Source organism: Gossypium arboreum, chromosome 3 (assembly GCF_025698485.1).
Source record: "Gossypium arboreum isolate Shixiya-1 chromosome 3, ASM2569848v2, whole genome shotgun sequence".
Taxonomy (NCBI): domain Eukaryota; kingdom Viridiplantae; phylum Streptophyta; class Magnoliopsida; order Malvales; family Malvaceae; genus Gossypium; species Gossypium arboreum.
Window position 1 is genome coordinate 42,423,860 of NC_069072.1, and position 19,882 is coordinate 42,443,741.

Genomic DNA, 19,882 nt, shown 5'->3' on the forward strand with positions numbered 1-19,882 from the left:
GAATTGAATGCTCAAAACGAATGGAACGTGGGATTGAGTACAATCGTTCTGTGGTGAAGGACAACAAAGGAAGAATTGACGGTAAATTACTCAAGTAAACTTAAGTTCAGCATTTTTTTGCGAACTTTCATGTTTAATTTTTGTTTAGCTCTCACGAGCTTCTATTTAACTCATATGAATTTCTGTTCACCCCTAATTGGTTTCCGTTCAGCTCTTTTGAGCTTCTGCTTAACCCTTATGGGTTTTCGTTCAGCTCTTATGAGCTTCCGTTCAACCCTTACGGGTTTTTGTTTAGCACTTATATGCTTCTGTTTAGCCTTCGAGCTTTTGAAAATGATGTACTCATATCTGTAAGCCCTTCTCCCATTTGGTAAGATTTGATAAATGACTTATGCGATTGAAATTGAAATATTTATTGTTGATTATTGATATTGATCTAAAAGAAGTGTGCTCATCAATTTATGTTGTGATTGACAGGGAGAGTGCATGAATAATTTACTACTTAAATTTTTATATTAAGTTTGGTAAGTTTTATGTTTAACCTATCGAACTTACTAAGCTTCATTAAGCTTACTTGTGTTGTTTAATATTCTTGTAGATTAACTTGAGGTCGGGAAATCAGATCAACACATCAAGCCACACTATCTAACTCACTTCGGTAGTTTTTGCAATGTATATTATGGTTTATATGGCATGTATAGGGTTAGTTTGGAAATTAAATAAAATGAAATATGGTTGTGAATGATATATGCTTGTATGTATGTAATTAGTAGTAGATTTTGATAAATCAATTAGATGGATTAAATAGGTAAGTTTAAGTATTTGAGTATTTGTGTAACACCCCTCGCCTGCATCCGACGCTGGGACGGGGTTCGAGGTGCTACCTGACTTTTACTAACACTTCCATACTAAACAAGGCCATGAAATCTCAAATAATTAAAAACTTTTCTTTTCACATGCAATTTGTCCCTTATGCGAGCTTACGAGGCCCAATACATGCATTCGGGGCGGTTCGGAACCCAATCGAGAACTCATGAAAAACTTAGAAAAATCTCTTGCGTTAAAGCTTCACACGCCCATGTGCTCAGGCCGTGTGGCCAGAAATAGTCTAATTATCAAGCCTTTTGTCACTCTCACACCACATGCATAGATACATACTTATCCAATAACATACAACGTGGCATAAATGAGCTCTTAAACATCTACAAACATGTTATGCTTGAGTTATTTTCTTATGTAATAAATATTATAGAATTTGCCCATATCATTACCACATACTAGACATAACTATCATTACATCACAAACCATTCATGAAGCATTATTAACTATTTACCAATCACTTAATCCTGCATTAGTTACTAGCTCATCAATGAATCTCAATTCAATCTCTAGGCATACATGTTGTAAGCCACATCACAAGAGATAATAACATACATGCATAAGAATAATCATATGGGCCCATAATGTCATTAGCCGACATAGGCCAATTTACATGACTAATACTACCTTAATAACAAGCCAATGCCTTTGGCTAAATCATAATATTACATACTCACATTAAAACCCTATACATGCCATAGACTCGAATCACTTGAGTTTACTTACTCCGATAACGTTAACTCGATAGGGTGATAATATCTCTGACGGCCTCCAACCCGAGCTAACCTAGAAACTCTAGAAAACATGGGAAAGAAGGGGGGGTAAGCTTTCGCTTAGTAAGTTCATATGAAAACAATTAGCAACTCATTAACTTGTTTTATCAATGTTTACAACATATGTTCAAGTTCACTACAAGCTGTCTTTCTGAGCAATGGTCACTAAATTATTTATATCTGGAGCTACGAAACTCCGAATTAAGTTCCGTTAATTTTCCCTGAAACTAGACTTATTTTCATTTCTTCCATAAAATTTCCAGAATTTTTGGTTAAGCCAAATAGTACAGTTTATTAGTTAAAGTATCCCCTATTTCAGGGTATGACCACTCTGACCCCTGTGCACTACAAACAGAATTTCTCCCTGTACAAAATTCCAACGACCATGTCGTTTATTTCCCTTAAAAATAGACTCAATAAGGAATCCATTCATATAAGGTATGAATCTTAATAATTTTTGTACAATTTTTGGTGAATTTCTAAAGTCAGAACAGGGGATCTCGAATTCATTCAGACCCTATTTCACAAGAATTCAAATATCACACAATATGGAATTCTTTTTCTTCCCCTGTTTCTTTCATGTGAAAATAGACTCATTAAGCTTTAATCCCATATTTTATTCTGCCTCTAACTCATTTTCCACTATTTTTAGTGTATTTTTAAAGTTACACTACTGCAGTAACTCAAATCTGTCAAGGCTAAATTACTCATCCATGATCATTGTTCACAAAATTAATACAACATCGTTTGTATAATCATCACCGAGACATTCATATCACATCTTCATTTACCATCTTACCATATTGTTGTTATGTCGAGTTTTCAACCCGAGGGTTAAGTACATACCTGTTCAAAGTATTCATTTTACAACATTTACCAATACGTCCCTTTCATCTCGAGTATTCCTCCATTTGAGTAGAATTTTACCCGTTGAACACATTGGAATATAATTCGGATACATGGAAAGTTTGCACATAAGTGCCACATATGTAGCCAAGCTACCATGTAACCCGCCCATAAGTGAACTCGGACTCAACTCAACGAGCTCGGATGCCTAGTTACATCTCACGAACTCGGACTCAACTCAACGAGTTCGAACATTCGCATCCATAAGTGAACTCGGACTCAACTCGACGAGTTCGGATGCTCAACCATCCTAGTGACATGTCACTTGTATCCTAATCTATTCCTAAGGTTCAAACGGGATTTTCCTCGAACACATATCCTTGCCATCTTCCGTAAAATACCGAAACCAATACTCGGTAGCACTTTATATTTAACAGATAATACACATATCTTGCATTTTATTCGAAAATAACCACAAAGCATATATTTCATGATAAAAATCAGCATATCATATATTTAACATCAATAACTTAAAAATAACAATTATGCTACATTATTTACACATGAACTTACCTCGATACCACAAAGGTGAAAAGGACATACTCGTCCATAAATCGATTTCTTTCCGTTCTAGGTCCAAGTCTCAATTTTCATCATCTATAACATCACATTTAGCCTACCAATCAGTCACAATATTCATATGGGTCTAAAAATCATATTTTTACAAATTTTCATTTTGACCCCTAAACTTTTGCATATTTGCACTTTTGCCCCAATGCTCGTAAATTAATTTTATTCAATTTCTATAAGGTTTAAGACATGCTGAACATTTTTCTCTTCTATGGAAACTCTAAATTTTCACTAATTCACACACTTATGACCAATTTGTAACTTTCACAATTTAACCCCTTTTTGACATTTTTACCGAAATTCATTGAATAAAACTCATATTTAACACATCAAACATTCATTATCCACTATAAATCATCAAAACACAACCATATCATGAATGGGTAAATTTTTAAACTCTAATTTCTCTTCAATCAATTTGTAGAAATAGAAAATTTAAGCTTTGGGGATCTCAAAATACGAAAATCATTAAAAACGGACAAAACCGTACCTATATAAGCCATAGAAGCTTGGCTGAATGGAGCTCATCCATGGCTGCCATTTTCAGTTCTTTCCCACGGTTGAAGAAGAAAGAATGAAAAAAATGATAGCTTTTATCATTTGTCTAATATATTTTAAGTAATTTACAAAATTACCCTTTTTATTTCAACCAAATTTCAAAAATACCAAACAAATATCCATTCACTAACTTATTAAAGGAATAATTGTCACATAAGGACTTTCAATTTAAAAATCATAACAATTAGGCACCTCATATATAAAGAACTCAACTTTTGCACTTTTTACAATTTAGTCCTTTTGACTAAATTGAGTGCTCAAACGTCAAAATTTTCGAATGAAATTTTTACAAAATATTTTCATAAATTTATAGACTATAAAAATATAATAAAAATAATTTTTTTTTCGTCAGGTTTGTGGTCCCGAAACCACTGTTCCGACTAGACCCAAAATCGGGCTATTACATTTCTTCCCCCCTTTAGAGATTTTCGTCCCCGAAAATCTTACCAGAAAAAGTTGTTCTCTACTTTCACGAGTCACTTATATCTTTTTCTCACAACTTACAAAACAACTCCACACAAGCTCATACTCAAGATGTAACACCCCTTACCCGTTACCGTCGCCGGAACAGGATATAAGGTATTACCAGAACATAACACATACCATTAAACATAATCGAGATGTAAATATGTCATCCAATTTGATAGTGCATCGTATAACATATGTCTTGAACAATATTAGCCCACTTTAATGGCTTGTACAAAGTATCTGGTCGAGTACTGTAACTAATATTTCAACCTAGACAAATATGACACGTAACAAAATAATTAAGCCTACTATACATGCCATAATTCAAAACGTTTAGTTCAAATACCCTAAAGTATGATAGTGCGGATAGATCTTCACGATCCTTAACTCCTGAGCAAGCCGAAGAACACTATAAGACAAAAGAGAGAAACAAAGTAAGCTTATAGCTTAGTAAGTAAGTATGTAAATACTAATTAAAGAATCTAACATGTTTACACAACAATTCAAGTTTATCTACTTTAACTTCACTATTCATTCCACTTTGATTTAGCTGTCTCTACTGCATCATATTCACTAAATAAATCATAACTCGGGTTACAAAACTCGAAATTCAAATCCGTAAAATTTCCCTGAATCTAGACTCATAAAGCTTTTTGCTAAATTTTTTCTATAATTTTTGGTTCAGCCGATTAGTACAGTTTATTAGTTAAAGTTTCCCCTGTTACACAGCTCGACTGATCTGACCTCTGTTCACTACGAATTGAATATCTTTCAGTACACAATTCAAACAACCCTGAGGTCTGTTTCATTTAAAACTAGTCTCAATAAGGAATTTAGGCATGTAAACTATATTTCTTAATTTTCCTTGTACAATTTTTAATGATTTTTCAAAGTTGGAACAGGGGATCACGTATTCATCCTGAGCAAGTCACATACAATTGTAAATATCTCAAAATATAGAACTCCTTTGCTTGCTCTGTTTCTTTTATATGAAAGTAGACTCATTAAAATTTAATTTCACATCTCATTCAACCTCTAATTATATTCCTCCTATTTTTGGTGATTTTTCAAAATCACGTCACTGCTACCATCTAAAAACAGTTTTAATGCTAATTTCACTCTTTCACACATTCTTTATGCTAACCTCATTTTATCTTATATATGTATATACCACAAATCATTTTCACCACATTTCATTCACCATAAGTGTAGGTCCAAACCACAATATCACCACAAAACCATCCCGTTGAACAATTCGGATCAATCCTCGATATTTAATGGTTTCAAGACACACTCCACCATCATACTTCGCTTAGTTCGGCTCTCTTGTACACATGGTGAACACTTAGTACCACTCATGCGACCCAACCGATTTGTCTCGTAGCTCTCTTGTCTACATGGTGTCCTTCACTTGGAATCACGCATGCGACCTAGCTACATTTATCTTTCACGTAGCTCTCTTGTCTACATGGTGTCCTTCACTTGGAATCACGCATGCACCTAGCTACATTTATCTTTCACGTAGCTCTCTTGTCTACATGGGATACATCTCGTATCACACATGTGACCTAGCTACTACAGGTGTCTCAGTAGCTTTCTTGTACACATGATGTGCACTCAGCATCATACATGTGACCTAGCTACGCCCTCTATTTCATTCGATCTCTCAAATGTTCAACCGGATCTCTCTCTATATTTATTTCCATTCTTCCAATAGTCGATTTATATTTTAACATCAGCTAGTATATTTATATAATAGGCTGAAATATAAGAATGTACATGAAATTATTGTAATATTTACATACAAACTTACCTTGGTGCAAAATGTGGAAATTTTGCAATTTAGTCCAAAACTTTTTCCTTCCCCTGCTCGAGATCAATTCGCGTCTTTCTTGATCTATAATAACACATTTAGCTCATTTAATACTCATACTATTTATTTCAATCCAAAAATCACATCATGGAAAAATTACATTTTGGCCCCTAACTTTTCAAAATTACAATTTTGCCCCTAGGCTCGGAATTTAATTTCAGCCCTTATTCTTATATTTTATGATATGCTGAACATTTTCTCTTCTACAACAACATCAAATTCTCACTCTATCATATAGTTATGAACAATAGGTATTTTTACCGATTATGCTGCTTTTACTCGTTTTCACTTAAAACCGAGAAGCACAAGTTATTTAACATAATTTAAAACCTCATATTCTATCATAAAACATCAAAATACACAAATTTCACCTATGGGTATTTTTCCAAATGTGAACCCTAGGTTAAATTATTACTAGCATAAGCTTAATCGAGCTTCCGGATTCCAAAACGTAAAGAACATTAAAAAGCGGGCTTGGAATCACTTACTATGGAGCTTGAAAGTTGAAGAAACCCTAGCTATGGAGAGAGGGAGAATTCGGCAGCAACTAAGGAGGATGATGACCAATTTTGTGTTATTTTTCCCATTTTATTTCATTTAATATCCAAATGACCAAAATGCCCTCCTTACTAAACTTTCAAAATTCCTTCCATGTCCTAATTTTGTCCATGAACTTAAAATTGGTCAAATTGCTATTTAAGACCTCCTAATTAATATTCCAAAACAATTTCATACTAAAACTTCGGGATGCAAATTTTGCAACTTATTCGATTTAGTCCCTACTTTCAATTTAAGCACTTTAGGCATAGAATTTCATCACGAAATTTTCACACAATCATGCAATCATATCATAAACCCCAAAATAATTATAAAACAATTATTTCTATCTCGGATTTGTGGTCACGAAACCACTATTCCGATTAGGCCCTAATTCGGGTTGTCACAATTCTCCCCCCCTTTTGAGATTTTCGTCCCCGAAAATCTTACCGGTAAAGAGGTTTGGGTACTGCTTCCTCATAGCTTCCTCAGGTTCCCACGTAGCCTCTTCTATCCCATGTCTGTGCCACAATACTTTCACTAAAGCTATACTTTTATTTCTTAACTGCTTAACCTCTCGAGCCAAAATCTTTATTGGTTCCTCCTCATAGGTCATATCCGATCGAATCTCAATTTCGTTGGAGAAATCACATGTGAAGGATCGAACGATAACGTCGCAACATTGATACATGAAACCCGTTATGAATTCTTTCTAACTCTGCCGGTAAGGCCAACCGATCGCCATCGGTCCAATTCTCTCAAGAATCTCAGACGGCCCAATAAAACGCGGACTCAACTTGCCTTCCGACTAAATCTCGAATCTTTTCCATGGTGACACCTTCAAGAACACTTTATCACCCACCGAAATTCAATCTCTTTTCTTTTAAATCTGCATATGACTTTTGTCGATCTGAAGCGACTTTTAAGCAATCCCAATTACTTTTATTTTCTCTTCGGTTTCTTTAACTAGATCAACTCCATGAATCTGCTTTCTCACTAAGCTCGGTCCAATATAAAGGAGTCCGACACTTACGACCATACAAGGCTTCGTACGGTGCCATTTGTATACTTGATTGATAACTGTTATTGTAGGCAAACTCAATCAAAGATAGATATTTCTCCCAACTACCTCCAAATTCTAAAACACAAGATCTAAGCATATCTTCGAGTACCGGATTACTCTTTCTGTTTGACCATCTGTTTGTGGATGAAATGCGGTACTAAAGTTCAATTTTGTACCCAAAGCTTCTTGTAACTTTTTCCAAAATCTCGAGGTAAATCTTGGATCTCTATCTGATATTATAGACATAGGTACTCGTGCAACTTCACAATTTCAGCAACATATAATTCGCTAATTTATCAAGTGAGTAATCGGTGCGTCTTGGTATAAAGTGGGTGACTTTGTTAATCTATCAACCACTACCCAAACAAAGATCCTTCTTTTAGGAGTTAAAGGCAAACCGGTTACAAAATCCATGGTAATCTTGTCCCATTTCCACTCGGCACCATTCTTGGTTGAAGTAATCCTCAAGGCACTTGATGTTCACTTTTACTTGTTGATGATCAAACACTTGGTTACAAATTCGAAATGTCCTTTTCATACCGCCACCAATACTGACTTCTTTAAATCATTATACATTTTGTGCTACCAGATGAACCGATAAATGCCCATTGTGCGCCTCATGTAATATTTTCGAATCAATTTATCGTTTTTCGGCACACATATCCTGTCTCGAAACATCAAACAATCATCCGGTCCAACTCGAAAATCGAGTCGTAACTCGATTCGCATTGAGTTCTCTTGATCCGCAACTCACTATCATTCTTTTGAGCATCACAAATTAATTGGAGAAATAACGGTTTAGCTCTCATTTCTGCTAAGATTGACCCATCATCAGACAATGCTAACCCCGTGTTCATGGCTCTCAAAGTAAAAAGAAATTTTCTGCTCAAGGCGTCAGCAACTACATTTGCTTTTCCTGGATGATAATCAATCACTAGATCATAATCCTTTAATAATTCAAGCCATCTTCGCTGTCGCAGATTCAGATCCTTTTGATTCATCAAGTACTTCAAACTTTTGTGATCAGTAAAAATTCGGCATTTTTCACTGTACAAATAATGTCGCCAAATCTTCAAGGCAAAAACAACAGCGGCCAGTTCCAAATCATGTGTAGGATAGTTCTTCTCATGCGGTTTTAACTGTCTCGAAGCATAAGCTACCACTTTACCCTCTTGCATCAACACACATCCAAGGCCTGTCAATGATGCATCACTATAAATTACGAACTCCTTTCCTGACTCGGGCTGTACTAAAATTGGTGCTTCAGTCAATCGTGCTTTCAATTTTTCAAAACTTTGTTGACATTTATCAGTCCATTCAAACTTAACATTCTTTTGCAACAACTTAGTCATAGGAAAGGCAATCATCGAAAATCCTTCGACAAAATGTCTATAATACCCGGCTAAGCCTAAAAAGCTTCTAACCTCGGATACATTCTTGGGCGGTTTCCAATCAACGATCGCAGAAATCTTGCTTGGATCCACCCGAATACCATCACCTGAGACTATATGCCCCAAAAATCCGACTTCACGAAGCCAGAACTCACTTTTACTAAACTTGGCAAACAGTTTCTTTTCTCTCAAGATTTGCAATATAGTTCTCAAGTGTTCGGCATGTTCAGACTCATCTCGAGAATAAATTAAAATGTCATCTATAAACACTACTACAAACTTATCCAAATATGGCCGGAAGATCCAATTCATTAAGTCCATAAATATAGCTGGAGCATTTGTTAAGCCGAAAGGCATCACAAGAAACTCATAATGTCCATACCTTGTCCTAAAGGCGGTTTTCAACATCGACTCCTTAACTCTCACCGGTAGTAACCGGACCTCAAATCAATCTTTGAAAACACTGTGGCCCCTTTAACCGATCGAATAAATTATCAATCCTCGAACGGGTACTTGTTCTTTATAGTCACCTTATTAAGTCGACGGTAATCAATGCAAAGTCTCATTGAACCATCCTTCTTCTTTACTGAATAATACAGAGCACCCAGGGAGAGAAACTCGGTCTCACAAATCCCTTGTCATTAACTCCTGCAATCGAGCCTTCAATTCTTTTAATTCAATCGAGCCATTCTATATGGAGCAATCGAGATCGGTGCAAAGGCCTGCAACAAATCAATGGCAAAATCTATCTCTCTGTTCGGAGGCAACCTGGCAATTCCTCGAAATACATCCGAAACTCACAAACTATCGATCGATTCAAATTTCAGTTGAGGCAACTCAATATTCATTACATAAGCGATAAGCTTCACACCCTTTTCTCATGTATTTCGTGCGGACATGTGCGAAATCACCATAGGTAATTTATTTGATTCATCTGTTTCAACCCACAGAATTTCTCCATTTTCACATTTCAACTCTAGTGTCTTTTGTTTACAATCTACCTTAGCATCATACAATGTTAACCAGTCCATTCCCAAGATAACGTCAAACTCACCAAATGGTAACAAAGATCAAGTTGGCGGAAAAGCAGTGACCTTGAATCATTAATGGGCAATTCTTGCAAACCTTGTCAACTAGCACATATTGGCCTAAGGGTTCGACACTTTAATCGTAAACTCAAGAAATTCAACAGCAACTTTTAATTGGATACTAAATTCATGCAAATATAGGAATGAGTGGACCCGGGATCAATCAATGCAATAACAATAGTATCATAGAGAGAAATGTACCGATAATAACATCGGAGATGATGCATCTTCTCGCACGCGTATAGCATAAGCTCTAGCAGTGCTCTAGCTTCGATCTTGCCGTTAAATCTTTCATCACAGTTTACTACTAGTCCCACCTCCAAGATTTCTCGGTGGTCTACCTCTACTAGCGGTGGTATTCATCTCAGCACTCAAATCTTTCTTCTTTAACTTTCTCCGGACAATCTCTAATAAAATGCTCGCGAGAATCGCAATGAAACAAGCTCGCTCGGTCCCCAACACTCACCATAATGTTGCTCGCCACATTGTCGACACTCGGGCTTTCTAGGTCGCACATTACCCACACTTGCCATCAAGTAGCTTGAGCTTTAGACCCCGAATATGCTCTACCACGATCTCTGTGTGAATCCCCAATTGAAACTGTCATTCGAGGGTTTGTCTCTTTGGACCTCTTTGGTTGAGATTGAAATGGCTTGCTTATCTGTCTTTTTCGACATCTCGGCCTCAATAGCAGCCTTTTCTTCTTTCTTTGTTCAATTCTTGACTTTAAGAGCTCGATCAACCAATACTACAAATTCTTTCAACTCCAAAATTCCTACAAGCACTTTAATGTCCTCATTCAGCCCATCTTCAAATCTTCTACACATAATGGCCTCGGTGGACACACATTCCTCAGGCATACTTGTTGAGTCTTACAAATTCGCGTTCATACTGCTACGACATTTTCCCTGCTTCAATTCAAGGAACTCCTTCCGTTTTGATCAATAAATCGTGACTTATGTATTTCTTTCTAAATTCTTCCGGAAGAAATCCCAAGTAACTTTTTCTTTTGGCACCACTGCAACCAAAGTCTTCCACCAGTGGTAAGTCAATCTCTCAAAAGTGATACTGACACACTTTAAGCATTCCTCGGGTGTACATGAGAGCTCATCAAATACACGGGTAGAATTTTCAAGCCGAATTCCGCTTTCTCGGGATCATCATCGACCTTTGCTCTAAACTCTTGGCCCTTGTTTTCGAATCTTGTCAACCGGAGGCTTGTTCATTCTTACCAAATCTATACCTTGAGCACTCTGAGAAATCGTCCGAGGTATAGGAGGGGGTGGAGGAGGTTGAGCATTTGGATTTGCTCGAATAAATTCAAGATACCAATTGTTCATCATTTGGAGAAAGGCATCCCGAGCCTCATCTCCTTGTCTCAATGTCTCAGTCTACTTTCCACAGTAGCGGTCCCTTGTGCGGGAGCCGCGCATTACTAGCAAATCATCACCGTAGTTCCTTCGGGATCCATTACTATATTAAAACAAGACACGCTTTAGAATAATCGAGTCACCACACTATCACAATATTTTTATGGCATGTATAGCTAGACCTTTACACACACTTTATTAGTCCGAGAACCGACTAAACCATAGCTCGATACCACTAAATGTAACACCCTTACCCGCTAAATCATAGGAACAGATATAAGGTATTACCGAACATAACACATACCATTAAACATAATCGAGATGTAAATATGTCATCCAATTTGATAGTGCATCGTATAACATATGTCTTGAACAATATTAGCCCACTTTAATGGCTTGTACAAAGTATCCGGTCGAAATCAGAACTAATATTTCAACCTAGACAAATATGACACGTAACAAAATAATTAAGCCTACTATACATGCCATAATTCAAAACGTTTAGTTCAAATACCCTAAAGTATGATAGTGCGGATAGATCTTCACGATCCTTAACTCCCGAGCAAGTCAAGAACACTATAAGACAAAAGAGAGAAACAAAGTAAGCTTATAGCTTAGTAAGTAAGTATGTAAATACTAATTAAAGAATCTAACATGTTTACACAACAATTCAAGTTTATCTACTTTAACTTCACTATTCATTCCACTTTGATTTAGCTGTCTCTACTGCATCATATGCTGAACATTTTTCTCTTCTACAACAAAATCAAATTCTCACTCTATCATATAGTTATGAACAATAGGTATTTTTACCGATTATGCCGTTTTACTCGTTTTCACTTAAAACCGAGAAGCACAAGTTATTTAACATAATTTAAAACCTCATATTCTATCATAAAACATCAAAATACACAAATTTCACCTATGGGTATTTTTCCAAATGTGAACCCTAGGTTAAATTATTACTAGCATAAGCTTAATCGAGCTTACGGATTCCAAAAACGTAAAGAACATTAAAAGCGGGCTTGGAATCACTTACTATGGAGCTTGAAAGTTGAAGAAACCCTAGCTATGGAGAGAGGAGAATTCGCAGCAACTAAGGAGGATGATGACCAATTTTGTGTTATTTTTCCCATTTTATTTCATTTAATATCCAAATGACCAAAATGCCCTCCTTACTAAACTTTCAAAAATTCCTTCCATGTCCTAATTTTGTCCATGAACTTAAAATTGGTCAAATTGCTATTTAAGACCTCCTAATTAATATTCCAAAACAATTTCATACTAAAACTTCGGGATGCAAATTTTGCAACTTATTCGATTTAGTCCCTACTTTCAATTTAAGCACTTTAGGCATAGAATTTCATCACGAAATTTTCACACAATCATGCAATCATATCATAAACCCCAAAATAATTATAAAACAATTATTTCTATCTCGGATTTGTGGTCACAAAACCACTATTCTGATTAGGCCCTAATTCGGGTTGTCACACAAGATTTCCTATAGCTTTTCCATAGTTGAGGTATAAACCTCGGAGCTCAATTTGAAACACTGGAGACTGACATTCTTGGAACTATAAACTTAGAAACATACAACTCAGTCATATCTGTTGAATAATATATCTGTACATACTAAAATAATCATGCAGACTTCCATCATCAATCTTTCACAATTCAACTTGCATCTCTCCTTTTTCCGGAAATGAGAGACATCCCGATCTGAAATTCATAACATCCTTTCTCATTTTCTTCCCATCGTCATCATCGACAATAATAATCTCGAATACATTTGATATTCGGCTTTACCCTACTGACAATTCGACATCCTTTGAACGAATAAACAAGATCTCTTTGTGAACTCAGACTCAATTCTCTGATACCCGAGTTTCTCAAGATCAAATCTTACTCAATTAATAGTAATAGAAACCGAAATCAAATCCTCCTGCAATTCCAAATTAAAAGTCGAATCATGTTGTACTTGTTTAATTTACCACTTATAGCCACATTTCTATACTCGATCATCAACTGTTTAGAAACTTTACTAACATGAATCAAATGATTCCAACTTCATAGATGTGGTCTTTTATTAATCGGGATAACTATACTTATAACATCTCTCGAACAAGAGAAATCCAACTAATATGTTTCCATAACATACTTTCAAGAATAAAACCCCATCATTTCGATCGTCGACTACTTACCAAGGAACACGTAACGGTATTCTCGAACCGAGAATAAACTTAAATGCACATAACTCAGATTTACTTTTGCGAATAACCATTCTTTACCCCGAAATTTTAAAGAAATCTACAACCGAAATCCCCACACTTCTATGATCGAGCCGAAGCTTAATCATAACAGATTCTAATATCGCAAGTCAAAGATTACTCGTAAAGATAAACCAAGCTTGATAATTCTCAAACAAGAACGATAGAAAAGCCAATATAAGAAATTCCAAGATATAAAGATTATACCGAAATCGATAATATAATCCGAAGAAAATAATAAAGATGATCCAAAAATCCCTCGAGAAAACCGTAGGAAACTACATGTCAGTATGCTTTAGAATTTCTCATAATAGAGATAATATAATTCTCGCATATATAAACCATAATCAATAGAACATCGAATAATCTTACATAGATTTTTACCACAACTTCATTCCAATATATCGAATAGAAATCTAAAGAGATGGGGAAATGTAGATCATAACTAATCGGACCAATAGAACTTTTCATCTAATATCACAGTCTCCAAAGATCCTCACACAATAGAATTCCCACTCGAAGGGATCACCATACGTATTCCCGAATAGAGGAAAACATAGAATACTCAGAAGAGAAAGATAGCCATCACTTTTGTTTAATTGAATTCGTCATACTCAGACATCTGTGCAAGTCCGACATTATTTCTCTAACTAATTCTGTCTTCACTAATCTCATACTATTTCATTTTTGTACTCTTCAGTTTCACTTTTGCAAGCTTATGCAACATATTTCTCGAGAATCCAATCGTATAAATCTATTCTGGTAAGGGGGCGAAGATTGTAAAGCCTCTAAACTTTTGACTTTCAAGCAAATACATATTCAACAACAGTATAGCTTTACGCATATTGATTCAAACATTTCAAATTTCCAACTTGTTATAAACACATTTTCACATATCTCAGTAATACATGTAACTTTATTTCATGTGAATATTAGCTAAACATAAGTGAATTTATCATAACTCAAACTTTCATTTCTTTTTCTCAAATTACCCTTAATGTTTTATCAAATTCCCATATTTAGTCTTAATCACTTGCCAATATTTATCAAATTGGAGAACGTCTTATGGTTTTGAGTACATCGCTACTTGATGCCATAGTTCAACTATGGTCTTGTACTAGCTCTCATCCATCTGTGTTGATGCCGTGTCCTGCATGTGTCTTACATCGACACATGTAACCGTCTTGATGCATGTCCTGCACATGTCTTACACTAGCACATCTCGTAGCCGATGCATGTCCTGCACATGTCGACATCGCTAACATCTCGAGGCCGATGCATGTCCCGGACATGTCTTACAAAGGGCTCTCATATCAGGGTGATGCATGTCCTGACATGACTTACACTAGCCCTCGTCTCAATGCCGATGCCATGTCCCATACATGGTCTTACACTGGCACACAAATCTCATGTATTGCCATGGTCCAACCATGGTCTTTTCCGTCAATTCATTAGTGAATGATCGTACTCATTCCCTGCGTTCCACCCAATTTGATCTTTCATTACAACTTTCATGCTATTGTGACATTTATGATTCTGTAACTGAGATTATAAAGCATAACATTATTGCATATTGACTTCATCAATCTAGACATAAATGTCAACCTCATGTATATACTGATTATTAATTATGCAATAAAAGTATTCATACATGCATTCTGTCATTTCAAGCAAATTTCTTTCTTTTCCTAAACACTTGGCCAAATCAAGTTGGACATTTAACATCGTATGAATACTAACATGCATAAAAGCGCTTTTCACAACTTAACTGTGTTTTACTCCACTATTTCACATTCTTTATCTCAAGAGTATCACATAATGAAAACTAGTTCATATAAAAAAAATCATGGATTTCTTTTCATACCTTTCCAAATTTTCAGCATATCATAAGCATTATTCAATAATCTCAACTTTACTCTTATCTCTATCAAGATTTGCTCGGTTGGAACTCATTCTGTCTTAATCAACAGTTTTGTTAGGGTAGAGATATCACACTATCACGAGTAATACTATGGCATGTATAACTAGACTCTCTTACGCTAGGTTAGTCCGATAACCGACTAAACCATGCTCTGATACCACTAAATGTAACACCCCTCGCCCGCATCCGACGCTGGGACGGGGTTCGAGGTGCTACCTGACTTTTACTAACACTTCCATACTAAACAGGGCCATGAAATCTCAAATAATTAAAAACTTTTCTTTTCACATGCAATTTGTCCCTTATGCGAGCTTACGAGGCCCAATACATGCATTCGGGGCGGTTCGGAACCCAATCGAGAACTCATGAAAAACTTAGAAAAATCTCTTGCGTTAAGGCTTCACACGCCCATGTGCTCAGGCCGTGTGGCCAGAAATAGTCTAATTATCAAGCCTTTTGTCACTCTCACACCACATGCATAGATACATACTTATCCAATAACATACAACGTGGCATAAATGAGCTCTTAAACATCTACAAACATGTTATGCTCGAGTTATTTTCTTATGTAATAAATATTATAGAATTTGCCCATATCATTACCACATACTAGACATAACTATCATTACATCACAAACCATTCATGAAGCATTATTAACTATTTACCAATCACTTAATCCTGCATTAGTTACTAGCTCATCAATGAATCTCAATTCAATCTCTAGGCATACATGTTGTAAGCCACATCACAAGAGATAATAACAAACATGCATAAGAATAATCATATGGGCCCATAATGTCATTAGCCGACATAGGCCAATTTACATGACTAATACTACCTTAATAACAAGCCAATGCCTTTGGCTAAATCATAATATTACATACTCACATTAAAACCCTATACATGCCATAGACTCGAATCACTTGAGTTTACTTATCCGATAACGTTAACTCGATAGGGTGATAATATCTCCGACGACCTCCAACCCGAGCTAACCTGGAAACTCTAGAAAACATGGGAAAGAAGGGGGGGTAAGCTTTCGCTTAGTAAGTTCATATGAAAACAATTAGCAACTCATTAACTTGTTTTATCAATGTTTACAACATATGTTCAAGTTCACTACAAGCTGTCTTTCTGAGCAACGGTCACTAAATTATTTATATCTGGAGCTACGAAACTCCGAATTAAGTTCTGTTAATTTTCCCTGAAACTAGACTTATTTTCCTTTCTTTCATAAAATTTCCAGAATTTTTGGTTAAGCCAAATAGTACAGTTTATTAGTTAAAGTATCCCTGTTTCAGGGTATGACCACTCTGACCCCTGTGCACTACAAACAGAATTTCTCCTGTACAAAATTCCAACGACCATGTCGTTTATTTCCCCTAAAAATAGACTCAATAAGGAATCCATTCATATAAGGTATGACTCTTAATAATTTTTGTACAATTTTTGGTGAATTTCTAAAGTCAGAACAGGGGATCTCGAATTCATTCAGACCCTATTTCACAAGAATTCAAATATCACACAATATGGAATTCTTTTTCTTCCTCTGTTTCTTTCATGTGAAAATAGACTCATTAAGCTTTAATCCCATATTTTATTCTGCCTCTAACTCATTTTCCACTATTTTTAGTGTATTTTTAGAGTTACACTACTGCAGGAACTCAAATCTGTCAAGGCTAAATTACTCATCCATGATCATTGTTCACAAAATTAATACAACATCGTTTGTATAATCATCACCGAGACATTCATATCACATTTTCATTTACCATCTTACCATATTGTTGTTATGTCGAGTTTTCAACCCGAGGGTTAAGTACATACCTGTTCAAAGTATTCATTTTACAACATTTACCAATACGTCCCTTTCATCTCGAGTATTCCTCCATTTGAGTAGAATTTTACCCGTTGAACACATTGGAATATAATTCGGATACATGGAAAGTTTGCACATAAGTGCCACATATGTAGCCAAGCTACCATGTAACCCGCCCATAAGTGAACTCGGACTCAACTCAACGAGCTCGGGCGTTCGCATCCATAAGTGAACTCGGACTCAACTCAACGAGCTCGGATGCCTAGTTACATCTCACGAACTCGGACTCAACTCAACGAGTTCGAACATTCGCATCCATAAGTGAACTCGGACTCAACTCGACGAGTTCGGATGCTCAACCATCCTAGTGACATGTCACTTGTATCCTAATCTATTCCTAAGGTTCAAACGGGATTTTCCTCGAACACATATCCTTGCCATCTTCCGTAAAATATCGAAACCAATACTCGGTAGCACTTTATATTTAATGATAATACGCATATCTTGCATTTTATTCAAAATAACCACAAAGCATATATTTCATGATAAAAATCAGCATATCATATATTTAACATCAATAACTTAAAAATAACAATTATGCTACATTATTTACACATGAACTTACCTCGATACCACAAAGGTGAAAAGGACATACTCGTCCATAAATCGATTTCTTTCCGTTCTAGGTCCAAGTCTCAATTTTCATCATCTATAACATCACATTTAGCCTACCAATCAGTCACAATATTCATATGGGTCTAAAATCATATTTTTACAAATTTTCATTTTGACCCTAAACTTTTGCATATTTGCACTTTTGCCCCAATGCTCGTAAATTAATTTTATTCAATTTCTATAAGGTTTAAGACATGCTGAACATTTTTCTCTTCTATGGAAACTCTAAATTTTCACTAATTCACACACTTATGACCAATTTGTAACTTTCACAATTTAACCCCTTTTTGACATTTTTACCGAAATTCATTGAATAAAACTCATATTTAACACATCAAACATTCATTATCCACTATAAATTATCAAAACACAACCATATCATGAATGGGTAAATTTTTAAACTCTAATTTCTCTTCAATCAATTTGTAGAAATAGAAAATTTAAGCTTTGGGGATCTCAAAAATACGAAAATCATTAAAAACGGGACAAAAACCGTACCTATATAAGCCATAGAAGCTTGGCTGAATGGAGCTCATCCATGGCTGCCATTTTCAGTTCTTTCCCACGGTTGAAGAAGAAAGAATGAAAAAAATGATAGCTTTATCATTTGTCTAATATATTTTAATTAATTTACAAAATTACCCTTTTATTTCAACCAAATTTCAAAAATACCAAACAAATATCCATTCACTAACTTATTAAAGGAATAATTGTCACATAAGGACTTTCAATTTAAAACTCATAACAATTATGCACCTCATATATAAAGAACTCAACTTTTGCACTTTTTACAATTTAGTCCTTTTGACTAAATTGAGTGCTCAAACGTCAAAATTTTCGAATGAAATTTTTACAAAATATTTTCATAAATTTATAGACTATAAAAATATAATAAAAATAATTTTTTTTTCGTCAGGTTTGTGGTCCCGAAACCACTGTTCCGACTAGACCCAAAATCGGGCTATTACAATTTGTGATATTATGTCATGCTTAAAACATGATTTTGGCTTATGTTGATTGCTGGTTTGGGATTTATTGATGTATTAAAATGCTGTGTATAGGTTGATATCAAAATGGGTTAGAAAAGTGGCCTTAAAATGGCCTATTTTCGTCCATACGGGCAGAGACACGGGTATTTATCTTAGCCGTTTGTGACACACGACCTAACACAAGGGTGTATGTTTCTGCCATGTCTCCTCTACATCTTTAAAATTAAGAAATGGAATACCATGTTTTTGCACACAACCTAGCACATAGGTGTGTGGCTTGGCTGTGTGACCCAAGCCAGTAAGCACCCTAAGTTGGATAGGGGTTAGGGCTAAATTGGACAGGGGCTGGGACACAACCGTGTGCCTCTATTTCAGATGCCCACACTGCCTGAGACACGAGCATGTCTCTTGCTCACATGGCCTGGCCACATGGGCATGCATCCCCTACACCTAAGGAAAATTTTAAAATTTTACAAAAAGTTCTCTGAATTTCTAGTTTAGTCCTGATTTATTTCTAATGTGTATTTCGGGCTTCGAGGGCTCATACAAGGGGTAGTATGAGTGATTTATGATTGGTTTTTGATATGTATATTAAATTTATGAAATGTTCGCATTTGATCTGAAAAGTCTGATAATGCTTCGTAACCCTGTTTCGGTGATGGATAAGTGTTAGGGTTGTTACATTTAGTGGTATTAGAGCTTTGGTTTAGTCGATTCTTGGAATGAACAT

General features: G+C 35.6%; 2 long non-coding RNA genes across 3 annotated transcripts; both read right to left on the bottom strand.

Moving 5' to 3' along the window:
* Window positions 1–1,319: 1,319 nt before the first annotated feature.
* LOC128290320 (uncharacterized) lies at window positions 1,320–3,721 on the bottom strand. Of its 2 annotated transcripts, none has more exons than XR_008280062.1 (3): window positions 3,620–3,721; window positions 3,073–3,156; window positions 1,320–1,666 (listed from the first exon to the last, which is right to left on the bottom strand). It is a non-coding gene; the product is annotated as an uncharacterized LOC128290320 (long non-coding RNA). The 2 variants fall into 2 exon arrangements; XR_008280063.1 differs by having other exon boundaries at window positions 1,320–1,675.
* A 14,307-nt stretch (window positions 3,722–18,028) lies between these two features.
* LOC128290336 (uncharacterized) lies at window positions 18,029–18,763 on the bottom strand. The gene is made up of 2 exons (XR_008280083.1): window positions 18,662–18,763; window positions 18,029–18,197 (listed from the first exon to the last, which is right to left on the bottom strand). It is a non-coding gene; the product is annotated as an uncharacterized LOC128290336 (long non-coding RNA).
* Between the last annotated feature and the right edge of the window lie 1,119 nt (window positions 18,764–19,882).